This window comes from Lissotriton vulgaris, chromosome 1_1, assembly GCF_964263255.1.
Source record: "Lissotriton vulgaris chromosome 1_1, aLisVul1.2, whole genome shotgun sequence".
Lineage (NCBI taxonomy): Eukaryota > Metazoa > Chordata > Amphibia > Caudata > Salamandridae > Lissotriton > Lissotriton vulgaris.
Window position 1 is genome coordinate 231488444 of NC_141685.1, and position 14473 is coordinate 231502916.

The following is a 14473-nucleotide window of genomic DNA, read 5'->3' on the forward strand; positions in this document are numbered from 1 at the left end:
TTCGCCCAACATGGGGCTCGAACCCACGACCCTGAGATTAAGAGTCTCATGCTCTACCGACTGAGCTAGCCGGGCTCCCTCCTTAAGACAGTATGCAGACCAATCCCTTTTTGTGAAGAAAACCAAATCCTGGATATTCCTCTACTCTTGTTTTGCAAGGAACGCCAGATTTATACATCCTTCAGAGGACAGAGTGTCAAAAAAAATAAGAGAAAATGAAAACGGAAGTTGTGAGAACTTCGTTTTGAGATTGCATAAGAATTCAAATTCCTCTCACATGCTAAAGAATACCTGAACCCTTTTGATTAAACCACTTTAGTTGTTATAATGAGACCATATTTGAAAGCCATCTGTGATTTTTCTGTTCTTACTCTGCAATGACCTTGGCAATGACAAGTTAAAAATAAAATGTATGCAAATTTTATAATGGAGAATGCCGGCATCGATCCCACTACCTCTCGCATGCTAAGCAAGCGCTCTACCATTTGAGCTAATTCCCCTGTGTGTTTAATCTGCATAACATGAAAAAAGTAACCTCACTGCCTTACACACTTTATTTGAAGTCCAATTGCCCATAACAGTGTTCAGTTCACTCCTAACGTATGCCTTACCTTCACTTATGGGATGTTTTACAGTTCAGGTTGGCCTGTTTACTACTCGAATATGAGTGATATTGTGGTGTGTTCATCTAGACTCATACCCTACCTAATCTTGAAGTTAAATTTCCCACCAATGAGAAACCAAGGGAGATACCATTTTTGATAGTTATTGCATGTCTAATGCAAGAATATTCACCAGATTATGAGAGTCAATGCAATAATCCAGCAAAAATTACTCATTTTCAGCCAACGTGGGGCTCGAACCCACGACCCTGAGATTAAGAGTCTCATGCTCTACCGACTGAGCTAGCCGGGCTCCCACTTCAAGATGGTATGCAGACTAATTATTTTTTATGAAGGAAATCCATTCCTGGACAATTTTTGGGAGTTATTGCAGGTCTAATGCAAGATTAATCTCCATATTATGAGAGTCAATGCAATATTCAGGCAAAAATTACTCGTTTTCGCCCAACGTGGGGCTCGAACCCACGACCCTGAGATTAAGAGTCTCATGCTCTACCGACTGAGCTAGCCGGGCTCCCTCCTTAAGACAGTATGCAGACCAATCCCTTTTTGTGAAGAAAATCAAATCCTGGATATTCCTCTACTCTTGTTTTGCAAGGAAAGCCAGATTTATACATCCTTCAGAGGACAGAGTGTCAAAAAAAATAAGAGAAAATGAAAACGGAAGTTGTGAGAACTTCATTTTGAGATTGCATAAGAATTCAAATTCCTCTCACATGCTAAAGCATACCTGAACCCTTTTGATTAAACCACTTTAGTTGTTATAATGAGACCATATTTGAAAGCCATCTGTGATTTTTCTGTTCTTACTCTGCAATGACCTTGGCAATGACAAGTTAAAAATAAAATGTATGCAAATTTTATAATGGAGAATGCGGGCATCGATACCGCTACCTCTCGCATGCTAAGCGAGCGCTCTACCATTTGAGCTAATTCCCCTGTGTGTTTAATCTGCATAACATGAAAAAAGTAACCTCACTGCCTTACACACTTTATTTGAAGTCCAATTGCCCATAACAGTGTTCAGTTCACTCCTAACTTATGCCTTACCTTCACTTATGGGATGTTTTACAGTTCAGGTTGGCCTGTTTACTACTCGAATATGAGTGATATTGTGGTGTGTTCATCTAGACTCATACCCTACCTAATCTTGAAGTTAAATTTCCCACCAATGAGAAACCAAGGGAGATACCATTTTTGATAGTTATTGCATGTCTAATGCAAGAATAATCACCAGATTATGAGAGTCCAGCAAAAATTACTCATTTTCGCCCAACGTGGGGCTCGAACCCACGACCCTGAGATTAAGAGTCTCATGCTCTACCGACTGAGCTCCCACTTCAAGATGGTATGCAGACTAATCATTTTTTATGAAGGAAATCCATTCCTGGACAATTTTTGGGAGTTATTGCATGTCTAATGCAAGATTAATCTCCATATTATGAGAGTCAATGCAATATTCAGGCAAAAATTACTCGTTTTCGCCCAACGTGTGGCTCGAACCCACGACCCTGAGATTAAGAGTCTCATGCTCTACCGACTGAGCTAGCCGGGTTCCCTCCTTAAGACAGTATGCAGACCAATTCCTTTTTGTGAAGAAAATCAAATCCTGGATATTCCTCTACTCTTGTTTTGCAATGAAAGCCAGATTTATACATCCTTCAGAGGACAGAGTGTCAAAAAAAAATAAGAGAAAATGAAAATGGAAGTTGTGAGAACTTCATTTTGAGATTGCATAAGAATTCAAATTCCTCTCACATGCTAAAGAATACCTGAACCCTTTTGATTAAACCACTTTAGTTGTTATAATGAGACCATATTTGAAAGCCATCTGTGATTTTTCTGTTCTTACTCTGCAATGACCTTGGCAATGACAAGTTAAAAATAAAATGTATGCAAATTTTATAATGGAGAATGCGGGCATCAATCCCGCTACCTCTCGCATGCTAAGCAAGCGCTCTACCATTTGAGCTAATTCCCCTGTGTGTTTAATCTGCATGACATGAAAAAAGTAACCTCACTGCCTTACACACTTTATTTGAAGTCCAATTGCCCATAACAGTGTTCAGTTCACTCCTAACGTATGCCTTACCTTCACTTATGGGATGTTTTACAGTTCAGGATGGCCTGTTTACTACTCGAATATGAGTGATATTGTGGTGTGTTCATCTAGACTCATACCCTACCTAATCTTGAAGTTAAATTTCCCACCAATGAGAAACCAAGGGAGATACCATTTTTGATAGTTATTGCATGTCTAATGCAAGAATAATCACCAGATTATGAGAGTCCAGCAAAAATTACTCATTTTCGCCCAACGTGGGGCTTGAACCCACAACGCTGAGATTAAGAGTCTCATGCTCTACCGACTGAGCTAGCCGGGCTCCCACTTCAAGATGGTATGCAGACTAATCATTTTTTATGAAGGAAATCCATTCCTGGACAATTTTTGGGAGTTATTGCATGTCTAATGCAAGATTAATCTCCATATTATGAGAGTCAATGCAATATTCAGGCAAAAATTACTCGTTTTCGCCCAACGTGGGGCTCCAACCCACGACCCTGAGATTAAGAGTCTCATGCTCTACCGACTGAGCTAGCCGGGCTCCCTCCTTAAGACAGTATGCAGACCAATCCCTTTTTGTGAAGAAAATCAAATCCTGGATATTCCTCTACTCTTGTTTTGCAAGGAAAGCAAGATTTATACATCCTTCAGAGGACAGAGTGTCAAAAAAAATAAGAGAAAATGAAAATGGAAGTTGTGAGAACTTCATTTTGAGATTGCATAAGATTTCAAATTCCTCTCACATGCTAAAGAATACCTGAACCCTTTTGATTAAACCACTTTAGTTGTTATAATGAGACCATATTTGAAAGCCATCTGTGATTTTTCTGTTCTTTCTCTGCAATGACCTTGGCAATGACAAGTTAAAAATAAAATGTATGCAAATTTTATAATGGAGAATGCGGGCATCGATCCCGCTACCTCTCGCATGCTAAGCGAGCGCTCTACCATTTGAGCTAATTCCCCTGTGTGTTTGATCTGCATAACATGAAAAAAGTAACCTTACTGCCTTCCACACTTTATTTGAAGTCCAATTGCCCATAACAGTGTTCAGTTCACTCCTAACTTATGCCTTACCTTCACTTATGGGATGTTTTACAGTTCAGGTTGGCCTGTTTACTACTCGAATATGAGTGATATTGTGGTGTGTTCATCTAGACTCATACCCTACCTAATCTTGAAGTTAAATTTCCCACCAATGAGAAACCAAGGGAGATACCATTTTTGATAGTTATTGCATGTCTAATGCAAGAATATTCACCAGATTATGAGAGTCAATGCAATAATCCAGCAAAAATTACTCATTTTCGCCCAACGTGGGGCTCGAACCCACGACCCTGAAATTAAGAGTCTCATGCTCCACCGACTGAGCTAGCCAGGCTCCCACTTCAAGATGATATGCAGACTAATTATTTTTTATGAAGGAAATCCATTCCTGGACAATTTTTGGGAGTTATTGCAGGTCTAATGCAAGATTAATCTCCATATTATGAGAGTCAATGCAATATTCAGGCAAAAATTACTCGTTTTCGCCCAACGTGGGGCTCGAACCCACGACCCTGAGATTAAGAGCCTCATGCTCTACCGACTGAGCTAGCCGGGTTCCCTCCTTAAGACAGTATGCAGACCAATCCCTTTTTGTGAAGAAAATCAAATCCTGGATATTCCTCTACTCTTGTTTTGCAAGGAAAGCCAGATTTATACATCCTTCAGAGGACAGAGTGTCAAAAAAAATAAGAGAAAATGAAAATGGAAGTTGTGAGAACTTCATTTTGAGATTGCATAAGAATTCAAATTCCTCTCACATGCTAAAGAATACCTGAACCCTTTTGATTAAACCACTTTAGTTGTTATAATGAGACCATATTTGAAAGCCATCTGTGATTTTTCTGTTCTTACTCTGCAATGACCTTGGCAATGACAAGTTAAAAATAAAATGTATGCAAATTTTATAATGGAGAATGCGGGCATCGATCTCGCTACCTCTCGCATGCTAAGCGAGCACTCTACCATTTGAGCTAATTCCCCTGTGTGTTTAATCTGCATAACATGAAAAAAGTAACCTTACTGCCTTCCACACTTTATTTGAAGTCCAATTGCCCATAACAGTGTTAAGTTCACTCCTAACTTATGCCTTACCTCCACTTATGGGATGTTTTACAGTTCAGGTTGGCCTGTTTACTACTCGAATATGAGTGATATTGCGGTGTGTTCATCTAGACTCATACCCTAGCTAATCTTGAAGTTAAATTTCCCACCAATGAGAAACCAAGGGAGATACCATTTTTGATAGTTATTGCATATCTAATGCAAGAATATTCACCAGATTATGAGAGTCAATGCAATAATCCAGCAAAAATTACTCATTTACGCCCAACGTGGGGCTCGAACCCACGACCCTGAGATCAAGAGTCTCATGCTCTACCGACTGAGCTAGCCGGGTTCCCTCCTTAAGACAGTATGCAGACCAATTCCTTTTTGTGAAGAAAATCAAATCCTGGATATTCCTCTACTCTTGTTTTGCAATGAAAGCCAGATTTATACATCCTTCAGAGGACAGAGTGTCAAAAAAAAAATAAGAGAAAATGAAAATGGAAGTTGTGAGAACTTCATTTTGAGATTGCATAAGAATTCAAATTCCTCTCACATGCTAAAGAATACCTGAACCCTTTTGATTAAACCACTTTAGTTGTTATAATGAGACCATATTTGAAAGCCATCTGTGATTTTTCTGTTCTTACTCTGCAATGACCTTGGCAATGACAAGTTAAAAATAAAATGTATGCAAATTTTATAATGGAGAATGCGGGCATCGATCCCGCTACCTCTCGCATGCTAAGCAAGCGCTCTACCATTTGAGCTAATTCCCCTGTGTGTTTAATCTGCATAACATGAAAAAAGTAACCTCACTGCCTTACACACTTTATTTGAAGTCCAATTGCCCATAACAGTGTTCAGTTCACTCCTAACGTATGCCTTACCTTCACTTATGGGATGTTTTACAGTTCAGGTTGGCCTGTTTACTACTCGAATATGAGTGATATTGTGGTGTGTTCATCTAGACTCATACCCTACCTAATCTTGACGTTAAATTTCCCACCAATGAGAAACCAAGGGAGATACCATTTTTGATAGGTATTGCATGTCTAATGCAAGAATAATCACCAGATTATGAGAGTCCAGCAAAAATTACTCATTTTCGCCCAACGTGGGGCTTGAACCCACGACGCTGAGATTAAGAGTCTCATGCTCTACCGACTGAGCTAGCCGGGCTCCCACTTCAAGATGGTATGTAGACTAATCATTTTCTATGAAGGAAATCCATTCCTGGACAATTTTTGGGAGTTATTGCATGTCTAATGCAAGATTAATCTCCATATTATGAGAGTCAATGCAATATTCAGGCAAAAATTACTCGTTTTCGCCCAACGTGGGGCTCCAACCCACGACCCTGAGATTAAGAGTCTCAGGCTCTACCGACTGAGCTAGCCAGGCTCCCTCCTTAAGACAGTATGCAGACCAATCCCTTTTTGTGAAGAAAATCAAATCCTGGATATTCCTCTACTCTTGTTTTGCAAGGAAAGCAAGATTTATACATCCTTCAGAGGACAGAGTGTCAAAAAAAATAAGAGAAAATGAAAATGGAAGTTGTGAGAACTTCATTTTGAGATTGCATAAGAATTCAAATTCCTCTCACATGCTAAAGAATACCTGAACCCTTTTGATTAAACCACTTTAGTTGTTATAATGAGACCATATTTGAAAGCCATCTGTGATTTTTCTGTTCTTACTCTGCAATGACCTTGGCAATGACAAGTTAAAAATAAAATGTATGCAAATTTTATAATGGAGAATGCAGGCATCGATCCCGCTACCTCTCGCATGCTAAGCGAGCGCTCTACCATTTGAGCTAATTCCCCTGTGTGTTTAATCTGCATAACATGAAAAAAGTAACCTTACTGCCTTCCACACTTTATTTGAAGTCCAATTGCCCATAACAGTGTTAAGTTCACTCCTAATTTATGCCTTACCTCCACTTATGGGATGTTTTACAGTTCAGGTTGGCCTGTTTACTACTCGAATATGAGTGATATTGCGGTGTGTTCATCTAGACTCATACCCTAGCTAATCTTGAAGTTAAATTTCCCACCAATGAGAAACCAAGGGAGATACCATTTTTGATAGTTATTGCATATCTAATGCAAGAATATTCACCAGATTATGAGAGTCAATGCAATAATCCAGCAAAAATTACTCATTTACGCCCAACGTGGGGCTCGAACCCACGACCCTGAGATTAAGAGTCTCATGCTCTACCGACTGAGCTAGCCGGGCTCCCACTTCAAGATGGTATGCAGACTAATTATTTTTTATGAAGGAAATCAATTCCTGGACAATTTTTGGGAGTTATTGCAGGTCTAATTCAAGATTAATCTCCATATTATGAGAGTCAATGCAATATTCAGGCAAAAATTACTCGTTTTCGCCCAACGTGGGGCTCGAACCCACGACCCTGAGATTAAGAGTCTCATGCTCTACCGACTGAGCTAGCCGGGCTCCCTCCTTAAGACAGTATGCAGACCAATCCCTTTTTGTGAAGAAAATCAAATCCTGGATATTCCTCTACTCTTGTTTTGCAAGGAAAGCCAGATTTATACATCCTTCAGAGGACAGAGTGTCAAAAAAAATAAGAGAACATGAAAACGGAAGTTGTGAGAACTTCATTTTGAGATTGCATAAGAATTCAAATTCCTCTCACATGCTAAAGAATACCTGAACCCTTTTGATTAAACCACTTTAGTTGTTATAATGAGACCATATTTGAAAGCCATCTGTGATTTTTCTGTTCTTACTCTGCAATGACCTTGGCAATGACAAGTTAAAAATAAAATGTATGCAAATTTTATAATGGAGAATGCGGGCATCGATCCCGCTACCTCTCGCATGCTAAGCAAGCGTTCTACCATTTGAGCTAATTCCCCTGTGTGTTTAATCTGCATAACATGAAAAAAGTAACCTCACTGCCTTACACACTTTATTTGAAGTCCAATTGCCCATAACAGTGTTCAGTTCACTCCTAACTTATGCCTTACCTTCACTTATGGGATGTTTTACAGTTCAGGTTGGCCTGTTTACTACTCGAATATGAGTGATATTGTGGTGTGTTCTTCTAGACTCATACCCTACCTAATCTTGAAGTTAAATTTCCCACCAAAGAGAAACCAAGGGAGATACCATTTTTGATAGTTATTGCATGTCTAATGCAAGAATAATCACCAGATTATGAGAGTCCAGCAAAAATTACTCATTTTCGCCCAACGTGGGGCTCGAACCCACAACCCTGAGATTAAGAGTCTCATGCTCTACTGACTGAGCTAGCCGGGCTCCCACTTCAGGATGGTATGCAGACTAATCATTTTTTATGAAGGAAATCCATTCCTGGACAATTTTTGGGAGTTAATGCATGTCTAATGCAAGATTAATCTCCATATTATGAGAGTCAATGCAATATTCAGGCAAAAATTACTCGTTTTAGCCCAACGTGGGGCTCGAACCCACGACCCTGAGATTAAGAGCCTCATGCTCTACCGACTGAGCTAGCCGGGTTCCCTCCTTAAGGCAGTATGCAGACCAATCCCTTTTTGTGAAGAAAATCAAATCCTGGATATTCCTCTACTCTTGTTTTGCAAGGAAAGCCAGATTTATACATCCTTCAGAGGACAGAGTGTCAAAAAAAATAAGAGAAAATGAAAATGGAAGTTGTGAGAACTTCATTTTGAGATTGCATAAGAATTCAAATTCCTCTCACATGCTAAAGAATACCTGAACCCTTTTGATTAAACCACTTTAGTTGTTATAATGAGACCATATTTGAAAGCCATCTGTGATTTTTCTGTTCTTACTCTGCAATGACCTTGGCAATGACAAGTTAAAAATAAAATGTATGCAAATTTTATAATGGAGAATGCGGGCATCGATCCCGCTACCTCTCGAATGCTAAGCGAGCGCTCTACCATTTGAGCTAATTCCCCTGTGTGTTTAATCTGCATAACATGAAAAAAGTAACCTTACTGCCTTCCACACTTTATTTGAAGTCCAATTGCCCATAACAGTGTTAAGTTCACTCCTAACTTATGCCTTACCTCCACTTATGGGATGTTTTACAGTTCAGGTTGGCCTGTTTACTACTCGAATATGAGTGATATTGCGGTGTGTTCATCTAGACTCATACCCTAGCTAATCTTGAAGTTAAATTTCCCACCAATGAGAAACCAAGGGAGATACAATTTTTGATAGTTATTGCATGTCTAATGCAAGAATATTCACCAGATTATGAGAGTCAATGCAATAATCCAGCAAAAATTACTCATTTTCGCCCAACGTGGGGCTCGAACCCACGACCCTGAGATTAAGAGTCTCATGCTCTACCGACTGAGCTAGCCAGGCTCCCACTTCAAGATGGTATGCAGACTAATCATTTTTTATGAAGGAAATCCATTCCTGGACAATTTTTGGGAGTTATTGCAGGTCTAATGCAAGATTAATCTCCATATTATGAGAGTCAATGCAATATTCAGGCAAAAATGACTCGTTTTCGCCCAACATGGGGCTCGAACCCACGACCCTGAGATTAAGAGTCTCATGCTCTACCGACTGAGCTAGCCGGGCTCCCTCCTTAAGACAGTATGCAGACCAATCCCTTTTTGTGAAGAAAATCAAATCCTGGATATTCCTCTACTCTTGTTTTGCAAGGAAAGCCAGATTTATACATCCTTCAGAGGACAGAGTGTCAAAAAAAAATAAGAGAAAATGAAAACGGAAGTTGTGAGAACTTCATTTTGAGATTGCATAAGAATTCAAATTCCTCTCACATGCTAAAGAATACCTGAACCCTTTTGATTAAACCACTTTAGTTGTTATAATGAGACCATATTTGAAAGCCATCTGTGATTTTTCTGTTCTTACTCTGCAATGACCTTGGCAATGACAAGTTAAAAATAAAATGAATGCAAATTTTATAATGGAGAATGCGGGCATCGATCCCGCTACCTCTCGCATGCTAAGCGAGCGCTCTACCATTTGAGCTAATTCCCCTGTGTGTTTAATCTGCATAACATGAAAAAAGTAACCTTACTGCCTTCCACACTTTATTTGAAGTCCAATTGCCCATAACAGTGTTAAGTTCACTCCTAACTTATGCCTTACCTCCACTTATGGGATGTTTTACAGTTCAGGTTGGCCTGTTTACTACTCGAATATGAGTGATATTGCGGTGTGTTCATCTAGACTCATACCCTAGCTAATCTTGAAGTTAAATTTCCCACCAATGAGAAACCAAGGGAGATACAATTTTTGATAGTTATTGCATGTCTAATGCAAGAACATTCACCAGATTATGAGAGTCAATTTAATAATCCAGCAAAAATTACTCATTTTCGCCCAACGTGGGGCTCGAACCCACGACCCTGTGATTAAGAGTCTCATGCTCTACCGACTGAGCTAGCCGGGCTCCCACTTCAAGATGGTATGCAGACTAATCATTTTTTATGAAGGAAATCCATTCCTGGACAATTTTTGGGAGTTATTGCAGGTCTAATGCAAGATTAATCTCCATATTATGAGAGTCAATGCAATATTCAGGCAAAAATTACTCGTTTTCGCCCAACGTGGGGCTCGAACCCACGACCCTGAGATTAAGAGTCTCATGCTCTACCGACTGAGCTAGCCGGGTGTGAGAAGTTGGCCTGGTATATAATGCTCACTAATTCTAGTGATCACTTTGTACCATGCCAAGCAACCCTTATGATGATGGTTGTAATTCAACCTTGTAGACCAGTTATCCTAGTGGTAACGTGGACAAAGCAGTCTTAGGCTAAACTCTGAAAGGCATGTGAAGCCAGCTGTTATACCATACACAACCCCCTTGAATACCAAATGAAAGGGACACCACACAGATATATATTGAAAATATATATTGATTTATTAACTATTAAAATCCCCTGGACTCTTTATGAGCACAGAAGCACAAGCGTTAAATCACAAGACAGTTTAAAATACACAAAAGTTGCACAATATGGATGAGCCCTAGGGGCCACCTAAACCATATACTAAATAAGTGGTATAAGAGATACCTAAAGGAAAGTGAAGAGGCCTAGGGCCTTGGGAATCGCTGGAGCTATTCGAGACTGGAGTTAACTAAGTCGGGAAAGGCCCACGGGACTCGGGTGCAGTGTTCAAAGTGCACGCACTTCTCAATACAAAGTCTATGGTGCGTAAAAAGCACAAAGTTAGAAAGTTAGGAACCTTCCGAGTGACCTACGGAGCTGAAACTTAGAACACAGGCCCTTGGGATGTGTACCAGTGCAGGAGCACCGGCGGAGCTGAGTTACCTCACCCACAGGAAGCGGGTGCACAGGGTCGAAGATGTGTCGGGTTTCGTCACGCTGGTCGATGGTGCTTGGAGCAGAAGATGCTGCAGGCGGCTCGATGAGAAGAGTTCCGGTGGATCCAAGGGTGGATCGGAAGAGTTGAAGACCTGAAAGCAGAGGGGACAGTGTTCAAAGTCACTAGCCAGTGACTGCCCTGGAACCAGAGTGGAACCAGGCGATGTCGGGTGCAAACAGGCGTTGTCGGGTAGCTTCTTTCTGTAGCCACGTGGATACCCGGGGTCGAGGACGTCCAGGAGTCGGTCACGAGCTGTCCCACGTAGGCTTCTCGCTGTTGGCGGTGTCGGCGACCTGATCGGAGCAAACAGGCCTTGGCAAATGCAAGCCACGCAGAAGTTGAAAGATGCTGTTCACTCGGACCAGCAAGGTCAGAGCGAGGGCTCCTTTTCACAGGAGCTTGGGTAGGTCTGGAGCAACCAGACCTGCTGTTTAAATCTTCGGGTTCGTCGCCAAGATGGCCGCTGACCACGTGGCTAGTGGCCGGGATGGCGTGTCGAGTGGCACAGTGCAAAAGGGCCCCACGCAGATCGTGGAGATGCTGGGGGGCTGATCTTCGGTGCAAGGGCTGCTCGGTGGTGGGGGTTCTCAATCCCCAAAGCACAACGTCGAGGATGCCTCAGAAGCTGCGCAGTCAGCTTTACGAGTGTCTTCCAAGAGGTCCGGTCCCACGTCACTCGGTGCCTCCACGGGTCCCTTCTTCGCAGGGACTGTGGATCGGGCTCTGAGAGGTCTGGGAGTCTGGTTCTTGTCGGGCTCTGGGCTCGGTCTCCGGCGGGAGGCGGCGGCAAAGCAGACGTCGAGTTGCTGGTTGGTACCTGTGTTCACAGGGTGGTCACTCCTTGGCCACAAGGGAGATTCTTCTTCAGTCTTCTGTGCAGCAGAATGTCGAAGTCCAGTCTTCTTCTTAGTTTTAAGTTGATTTCGGGATGATCTGCTGTGCAATGGCACTGCTCCCCCTCTTATTCCCAAACTGGGGGTGGATCACCTACTAGGTCCCTCCTCTGGGAGGAACCAGGAAGGGGGGCGGTTACACCCCCTTTCCTTTGTCCAGCTCCGCGCCAGGACTGGGGCTGGAAGGCCCCAGGACCGGTTTGGACTGGCCTATGCACGGGGACACCTTGTGTGCCCCGGGCATGTCTGATTCTTTTCAGCCCTGTCCTACCTAATACACAAAATCCTGTCTGGGGTGGTGCTCGCACTTCCCAAGGCAGGAAACCCTTTGTCCAGGCCACCATCTGCCGAGTTTCGGTCAGCAGCAGGAGGCCAGACTTGTGTCTGTGGTGGCAGCGTCCATTTTGTGAAGCTGAGGCTCTGTTTAACTTTAACCGGGGTTAAGGCTACACACATGTCGTGTCCCTCTAGAAGGGTGGAATGCTATCCCCGTCGCCAGAATTGGCGAGGGGATAGTATTCCAATTCGTATGACACCTTACTCGACATGTTTTGATAAAGCCAAACCAAAGATAGCATTTAACCGCGAGGATTATAATGCACTTAAGAGTATATGGTATGGCAATATCCCGGAACAGCTTAGGGAGTTGTTCCCGACAGCTGCAGACAGGCTCAGCTCATGCCAGAGCACCATCTCACATATTTCCAAGCACTCTGCCTCCAGGATTGATGAGGCCTTCCATAGGAGTGGCTGATAGGAACATATGTGTCCAGTTTAGGGTTAGGCACAGACATACTGTACCTAAGTAAGAGGTGGTTACACCGACTTACCCCAGCTGAGTGATCAGCCAGTTGTGTCAAATATGGAGGCCAGGCCAGGGGTGGCACAATACGTGCTGCAGCCCCTGGTAGGCCTTGGCTACACCTATGCCCTGGGTACCTATGGTACACTGTTACAGGGGCCTATAAGGTGAACCAATTCCAATTGTGTTATGCACCTAAGGTACATGGAGTCCATTTTAAGGAGAGAGCAATCAGCCTGGGGCCCTGAATAGCAGGATCCCAGGCCAACTAAGTCAAAAACCAGCTAAACACCAGGCAAAAAGTTTGGGGGTAACCATAGTCAGATATCCACCTTCCTACATAACCCCCCCCCAAACGAAAGGAGATAAGGCTATCCTTGACCAGGTAAGCCTATATTGCCTAAGTGGCCATATAAGGAAGTACCAGCTCTGGCTTGGTAACCCCCTGTCTCATGGTCCACTAAGCAATCCCTCACCCTAAGGGTATCTGAGGGTCTCCACCATAGGGAATCTCTACCTGTGGTGTGTCTTTGCAAAGTCAAAGGCTGGTGTTGAGATGGAGTACTGAAGTGAGTTTCCTCTGTAGGGCTCAGCTTCCTCCAATCACTCTCCACCATGTGTGCCTTTCTTTCTCTGACTGAGTTGCACTGTGCTCTCAGGGTCAACCTCTGGCTACCTAAAGCTGGAGGCTGGGTCCCTCTGTTTGGCTTACTGGAGGGACAGGTCAGGTTTGGGCCCTTAGGGTCCCAGGTTTGGCTGTGCCCAACAATATCCATCTGGGGGAGGTCCCTAACTACTTTTAAGGGGGATCCCTCAGGAGTTTTTAAAGCTTGCACCTCACTAGGGCTACTAGTTTCGGTGCCCCTAATCTGCTGATGGGGGTGCTTTATTTGACAGGGGGCCCTTTGGGTCTCACTGTCCTTCTTGTCCTCTGCAGCCCTGGGCTGAGTAAGGCAAGGTAGAGAGGGGCAGGTTACCTGCTCCAGACTGGGTCCCTCCTGAGAAGGGTCCACTGCCATCAGAGGCTCTGTCAGGCCAGGCCTAACAACCTCTGGGACAGTTCCTTCATCAGGGGTAAGATCAGTTCCCTGAGGAGGCTGATCCTTTCCTAAAGTCTGGTGGGAGGGAGATTTCTCTTCCTCCTCAATGCTCTCTGTTTGGGTGGAGTGATCCATCATTTCAGGCTTCACTACCCATGTATCAGTTTGAGTTTGGGCTGTGGCCATCACAGCCCCACCAACCTTTTCAGGAGGAGACTCAGTTTTGGTATGGGCTGTTACTAGTACCGCCCTGCTACTCTTTCCAGGAGGGAAGTTATCTAAAGATGGGGCTGAGGTTTGCTCAGCCCTCCCAACCTTTTCAGGAAGGACATCTTGAATTGGGGCTGTAGCCATTACAGCCCCACTAACCTTTCCATGGAGATGTACCATTCTAGAATGGGTTTGCTGTTCAACCTCAGCCCAGGCTGAGATTTCCAAATCATTACCCAGTAGGCAATCTACAGGCAAGTTTGCTGACACTGCCACTCTCTTTGGGCCAGTGACACCTCCCCAGCTAAGATTGACTACTGCCATGGGATGATTGGTTTCTATGCCATCAATGTTTGTCACCTGATATCTGGCATCAGGTAAAAGTTGCCTTGAGG

At 43.1% G+C, this 14473-nt stretch overlaps 5 non-coding genes across 5 annotated transcripts; all 5 read right to left on the minus strand.

The window, feature by feature from the left end:
* Positions 1–1064: 1064 nt before the first annotated feature.
* TRNAK-CUU (transfer RNA lysine (anticodon CUU)) lies at positions 1065–1137 on the minus strand. Its single transcript has one exon. It is a non-coding gene; the product is annotated as a tRNA-Lys (tRNA).
* Positions 1138–3581: 2444 nt separating this feature from the next.
* Positions 3582–3654, minus strand: TRNAA-AGC (transfer RNA alanine (anticodon AGC)). Its single transcript has one exon. It is a non-coding gene; the product is annotated as a tRNA-Ala (tRNA).
* Positions 3655–6950: 3296 nt separating this feature from the next.
* TRNAK-CUU (transfer RNA lysine (anticodon CUU)) lies at positions 6951–7023 on the minus strand. The gene has a single exon. It is a non-coding gene; the product is annotated as a tRNA-Lys (tRNA).
* Positions 7024–7172: 149 nt separating this feature from the next.
* TRNAK-CUU (transfer RNA lysine (anticodon CUU)) lies at positions 7173–7245 on the minus strand. Its single transcript has one exon. It is a non-coding gene; the product is annotated as a tRNA-Lys (tRNA).
* A 2465-nt stretch (positions 7246–9710) lies between these two features.
* On the minus strand, positions 9711–9783 carry TRNAA-AGC (transfer RNA alanine (anticodon AGC)). Its single transcript has one exon. It is a non-coding gene; the product is annotated as a tRNA-Ala (tRNA).
* Positions 9784–14473: the final 4690 nt, after the last annotated feature.